The sequence below is a fragment of the Condylostylus longicornis genome, unplaced genomic scaffold, assembly GCF_029603195.1.
Source record: "Condylostylus longicornis isolate FDR11 unplaced genomic scaffold, ASM2960319v2 ptg000133l, whole genome shotgun sequence".
Classification (NCBI taxonomy): Eukaryota; Metazoa; Arthropoda; class Insecta; order Diptera; family Dolichopodidae; genus Condylostylus; species Condylostylus longicornis.
Genome location: NW_026578101.1, coordinates 80,674 through 87,500, shown reverse-complemented (window position 1 = coordinate 87,500; position 6,827 = coordinate 80,674). Strand labels below are relative to the sequence as shown.

General features: G+C 27.7%; 1 pseudogene; it reads left to right on the top strand.

The window, feature by feature from the left end:
• LOC129614974 (putative nuclease HARBI1) overlaps positions 1-6,822 on the top strand; it is a 10,371-nt pseudogene extending 3,549 nt beyond the window's left edge.
• The last annotated feature ends 5 nt before the right edge of the window (positions 6,823-6,827 follow it).

Sequence of the window (6,827 nt, the reverse complement as noted above, 5' to 3'; positions counted from 1 at the left end):
TATATTTGGATAAGAAAAAAAGAACTATTTTATTCCAAATTCAAAATCATTTTAAAGCTAACAATGGTAAATATGCACAGAACGCATATTATTATATCACTGTTCTATTATTGTTCCAATATTGACCCACCACGTAAAAGTATAATAAAGATGCATCGTGAAACTTTGCAGACGTTCAGTTAAAAGAAAAAAAATAGCCACCATCTATGATATATGTATTTCTTTATTCCTTTTTTGAAAAGACCAACATGAATCTCAAAATTTCTACTCAGAATAAAATTATGTTTGATAGAGTTATTTATCAACCTGAAAGCTAGCACATAGAGCTCCACTTTACATAAGTTATCTACACTTATCTATTAAAGCCCCTATATGATTTTAATTGCTTTCTTATAAACTACATTTAATTTAGCTGAAACAGTTTATGATGCACTACTCCAAAAAGCATTTAAATAAACTATATCCAACAATATATAGGAACAAAAAATTGAAAGCAACAAGTCAGCAAAGAAGTATCTTCGAAGTCGCCTAAGGATAAAAACGTATTGTGAAATTTTCTTGATAACATGTTCCACATGATCTACCCATTTTTGCGTATTTCTAGAAATTTCATATTTGAGATCTGGATGTTACCCAAACTAACTGGCGAGCATAAGCGAAACCCTACTAAGAGCCAAATTTACATTTTTATAGGTGTTTTAACTATTAGCTTACAAATGTCCTAAAAATTGGAAAGAAGTATTTAACATACATTTTTATAATTTTCTGTAATACTTTCACTTAACTAAACAATACACATTGTGGTCGGTTATTTGCTAGTTACACCAAATTTTTATTATTATGATTAATATTATTATGATTATTATTGTTATGATAATTATTATTATTATTACTATTATTATTATTGTGAATACAATTATTTTTATAATTATTATTATTATTATTGATATAACTTATATTATTATTATGATTATTGCTATTATTATTATTATTTTCAGTATAATCATTATTAATATTCTTTTTATTATTATTATTATTTTTATTATTATAATAATTATTATTGTTATTATTATTATTATTCTTATTATTATTATTTTTTTATTATTATAATTATTATTATTGTTAATATTATTATTATTATTAAAAATGTTATTATTATTAATTTTATTATTTTTATTATTTTCATTATTATTATTATTATTATTATTATTTCTACTATTATTTTTATTATTAATATTATTATTATTATTATTATTATTATTATTATTATTTTTATTATTTTTTTTTTTAATTTATTAACAACAATAACTATAAAATAATATAATAAACAATGTAAAGTAATTCATTCCCTCCCCCAATTAGGTATAGTGGGAACTTAATTATACAAACTAAAGTTAGATTCTATTTTTGACTATACTTTTTTTAACATTCTAAATAAGATATCTTAAATGAGAAATGATTTATGATTAAGTGTAAGAGAATTATTATTATTATTATTGTCATTGTTATTATTATTATTTTTTTCAGTATAATCATTATTATTATTCTTAGTATTTTTATTATTATCATAATTATTATTATGTTTTTTGTTATTATAATTATGCACTTCTCCATGGTAGGGAAGTGTAAATAAACTATTTTTAGCTACCTGTCGGTCCGTCGGTCTGTCGGTTTGTAGGTCTGTCGGTCTGTCGGTCTGTGTGTGCAAGTTTTGTATGTTACTTTTTTAAGTATTAGAAAAAGAAACACATAAAAAGAATTTATTTTATTCTTTTATTTAATCTTTTATTACTAAACTCTATGAAACCAAAACTTAAACTAAACTTTCTACTTTCTAAAATCTTATTATAAAAGTATTCAAAAATCAAATCGATTTTTGTTCAATTTCTTACATAGTAACATTAATTTATTAAAACAAGAAAAAAAAATATAATTTATGTAATATTCTTCTTTTCAAATGCAATAAATTTTGTTTGTTGCACTTGAAAAGGAAATTGTGAAACCAATTTTTATTTCGCCGTTTTGTAATATGATCCTTCAATTTTAATGAACGAAAAAAATAATTTCATGTTTGCGTCATGTTAGTTTTTTATATTTTAATTGTTTGTTCAAAATTAGGATAGGTCAAGTACTTAAGAAATAATAATAAGAATAATAACAAGTAAAAACGTTTCAGTCGGTATAAACCGATTGAATAATACCCTGCACCTTTCGTTATTGTGTAGCAATTACTCGAACCTGTGAAGTCATTCTATAGAAACTTCACGGATATGTCTGACCTATAATTGGACATCCGACTGCCAAGTTTCATGAATCTGACTTTATAATTTTTCCAAATATTTAAAATTAGCTTTTGGAGTTGTATGGCAAGTACCTGAACCTGTCAAACAATTCCATCAAAACTTCACAAATATATCTGATCTACAATCGGACACACAACTGCCAAGTATCATGAATCTGACTTTATTATTTTTCCAAATATTTAAAATATGCTTTTGGAGTTGTTTGGCAAGCCCCGAACCTGTCAAGCAATTCCACTAAAACTTCACAAATATATATGATCTATAATCGGACACACAACTGCCAAGTTTCATGGATCTGACTTTATTATTTTTCCAAGTATTAAGAATAAGCTTTAAGACTTGTATGGGAGCTACTCGAACCTGTCAAGCAATCCCATTAAAACTTTAGAAATATGTCTGACCTATAATTGGACACACAACTGCCAAGTTTCATCAATCTGACTTTATTATTTTTCCAAATATTTAAAATTAGCTTCTGGAGTTGTATGGCAGGTACCCGAACCTGTCAAGCAATTCCTCTAAAACTTCACAAATATATCTGATCTATGATCGGACATCCAACTGCCAAGTTTCATGAATCTGACTTTATTATTTTTCCAAATATTTAAAATTAGCTTCTGGAGTTGTATGGCAGGTACCCGAACCTGTAAAGCAATTCCTCTAAAACTTCAGAAGTATATTTGACCTTTAATTGGACACATGACTGCCAAGTTTCATGAATCTGACTTTATTATTTTGCCGAATATAAAAAATTTGCTGTTGGAGTTGTATGGCAGCCACCCAAACCGGTGCAGCTATCCCATTATAATTTTTAGAGCATGTGTAGAATATAATTGGACACATGTATACAAAGTTTTATATTTATAGCTTCATTAGTTTTTGAAATATTTAAAATAAACTCTTTGAGTTGTATGGCAGCTACCCGAACCCGTTGTTCGAATTGGTCCAATAACAATAGGGCTCGTCCTTGGCACAAAAGAAAAAACTTGTGAAAGTTTGGTGTCGATTGCATTATTCGTTTTTGAGTTATCGTGCGATCGGACGGACGGACGGACGGACGGACGGACAGACGGACATGTCTAAATCGACGCAGAATTTTACGCTGAGCAAGAATATATATATATGTCCATACCGCAGATGACTCCTTCAAGTAGTTACAAACTCCATACCAAAGTTAATATACCCTTCACGAAGTGCAGGGTATAAAAAAGAAGAAATCAGAAATTATGATTCTTATGTTTGAATTTAAATAAGTCATAAAATTGTTTAAGTTGAAATTTTAAGAATCGTATAATAAATTTTATATTTTATTACTTTTAGGACTAATAGAGTTTAGTTCTATTATTCTAGATAAAATCTCATTGGTCGGATATATAACTTCCCCATCCTTAAGATTTTTGTTCTTCTGGACAAAACATTGAGGATCACTTTTATTTATGTATATTCTTTAATGGTTTTTCTTTTCTTGCTTTAATTAACATATAACTTAAAATGATTAAAATAAAAAGCATTATTATTACAAAAATTGTGTTAAAATATGTTAAATTTTCATTAAAATTTCTTTTATTTTTAATTTCATGAATTTCTTTATTATTTTCTAATTGCTTTAGATTTAAATGCTCTAATTTAATTGTATTTTTAATATTTTTAATTGTGGTATAATTCGGAATAATGATATTATACTTAAACTCTTTATTTTTGTTTGAAAGTTTAATATTATTTATTTGAATAGTACAATTGTTAAAGTAAATTATATAATTTTTATTTAGTAAATATGTTATATCATTAAAATCGCTCTTTAAAGTATGGTTTTGAGCATTTATTATTAAAATCATACCTTTATTTATTAGCACTTTTCCAAAAAATTTTTTGAAAAAAGTGCTTATTAGTTTCACTCTGTCCGTCCGTCCGTGGACACTTTTTTTGTTTACAAAACTTCTACACCCTTGAAGATAGAAAGCTGAAATTATACGTGCATAGATCTTCACTTGAAACTTATTTCCGTAGAACAAAATTTTTACCTATCTCCCCCCCTCTAGAAGTTATACCCCCCCCCCAAAACCCTAAAAATGGCCTTTTTTAAATATTTGTTGCAATGAAACCATAAGCATTTTTGAAATTTTGCAAACGCAGAAAGGCAGTAGCTTGCTTTCCCTAGCGCAGTATACTATAGTTAAACTTTAGAAAAACAAAATGGCCGTTCAAATTTGCCGTTATCTAAAGTCCTTTTTTTCCAAATTTTTGATGTCGTTTTTCTTCTAGACACCATACTCAAGAACTTTAAAATTTTAGGGGCTTTTAGACATTAACAAATAGTTCATTTCGTTAGAAGAACATTTTTTTCCATCTCTACCCCCTCTCAAGTTATCACCTCTTGAAATTCGCAAAATCTGAATTTTTGACACCTTATATTTCCGAAACCGCAAGCTTTTCCAAATTTTTATAAACTCAAAAAGCTAACGGTAAATTCCATGAAATTAAAAAATATAATTATTTTTCTTAACTCATACAATTAACCTTTAAAATCGAGCATTATGTTAACCCCTCTTTATATTAATTTTTGCTTTATTTCAAAGACTGCATAAATCGTTCATCCCAAATATATGCAATCCTAGAAATAGTTTTGTATATGAATGAAAATAATTTTTATAGTGTGATAGGTATACATAGACTGTATTTAAAAGCAGAATTTTCATTTGTTGAAGGGAAAAGTTGCTACAATACGAACCATTGTAACCATCTTCTATCTTGTAACTTTTTTCAGTAGTTTTAGAACAATTATCATATGACATTATAAAAAGGTTTGAAATACAATTTGAAGTTAATTGCTATTTTTCAATTGCAAATCTCCTGGGTAAGATAATATGTTTTATTTTTGAAAGATATAATATCAGAACTTGGAATATCAACTAGTTCAAAGTTAGGTAATCAAAATATTTTGTATTTGGTAATCAAAATATTTTGTATTTAATAACCTTTTCGGTGCTTAAAACTGGTATTGCCAAAACAAATACTAATTTATTATCATTTGTTGTTGCTAAGGAACTCTTAAGTTCCTGAATTTTAAAAACGTCGATATTATAAAGATTTATTTCCTCTGGTGTTAAGATTAATCTACCTATTATTTGGGGTTTGGAGAAGATCACGTTTTCTTGGATTTTCTCAATTTCGTCGTTTAAAAGGTGAATATTGGTAAGTATCTGCAAGTATTGCAATTGTTTGGTTATATTTTTATTTTCCATTGAAACGTCATTTAAAAATTTGTCAATTAATATGTGATTTTTGTTTATAGTTTTCTGTAAAATATTAAGATTGTTCTGAATGTTGTCGTTAATTTTTATTTGGTTATTATAGGCACCGATTCTCATAGTCACGTCACTTTCGTGACGATTGTCACCTTGTTGTCACGTCACGGAGAATGCTTTATTCCCATAGTCACGGAGAGTGACGTGACAAAATTTTGCTATACGATGGTAACACATATTTGTTTGACATTTCCAATAATAATAAATATTGAAAATCAAAAGCGTTTTTTTTTAAGTTTATAAATTCAAAAATTAAAATGAGTTGTATATATTTGTGGTGGTCATCTGACGAGGAAGAAGACGAAGAGGATGAAATTACGTTTCCTTGCTGAAGGTTCTTACCAAACAGGTGCTGGAAACGATTTTAACGTTGGTTTATCACAACCAACATATTTTCGAAAAAACCATATGTAAAAACCACATAAAGTTTCCAACTACAGAGCAAGAAAAAGATGAAATAAAAAAGGAATTTTTCATAAGGACAGGATTTCCAGGTATTATAGGACGGAACTCATGTCAAAATAATTTCTCCACCAAAAGACATATGTCATTTATACTATAATCGTAAAGGATTTTATAGTGTAAATGTTATGATAGTAAGTAACTGTAATATCTATTATAAGGAACATAATAAAAAAGTTTTCTTTTAGATTTGCGATTCCAACATGCAAATATCTTATGTGGATGCTAATTACTCCGGTTCATCCCACGATTCATTTATTTGGAGTTGCAGCAAACTGGAAACAAAATATCAGCAAGGCGAAAGGAATACATGGATCTTAAGTAAAATTTATTACCATTGTAATATTGCTTAAATTTATATAAGCCTTTAATTTGTAGGCGACATTGGTTATCCCCTAAAACCGTACCTAATCACACCATTTCGTACTGTGATGGATGACAAGCAGAGCAGATTCAATTTGAAGCACTCTCGAGCTCGAAATGTGGTTGAAAGGACAATTGGCGTACTCAAACACACATTCAGATGCTTGCTTGGAGCTAGGGAGCTCCATTACAGTCCAGCAAAAGTTTCAAAAATTGTAAATGTTTGTTGTGCTTTACACAACATTAGGATTCAGCGGGAAATAGTTAACAATGAAAACGAAAATTCCTCCAATGTCGAAACAGAGATTTTAGAAGACCATCCAATGGAAGAACCATTAAATAATATTGGGGTTGAAGTTAGAAGACATATAATGAATTCTATTTGTTAGCTAAA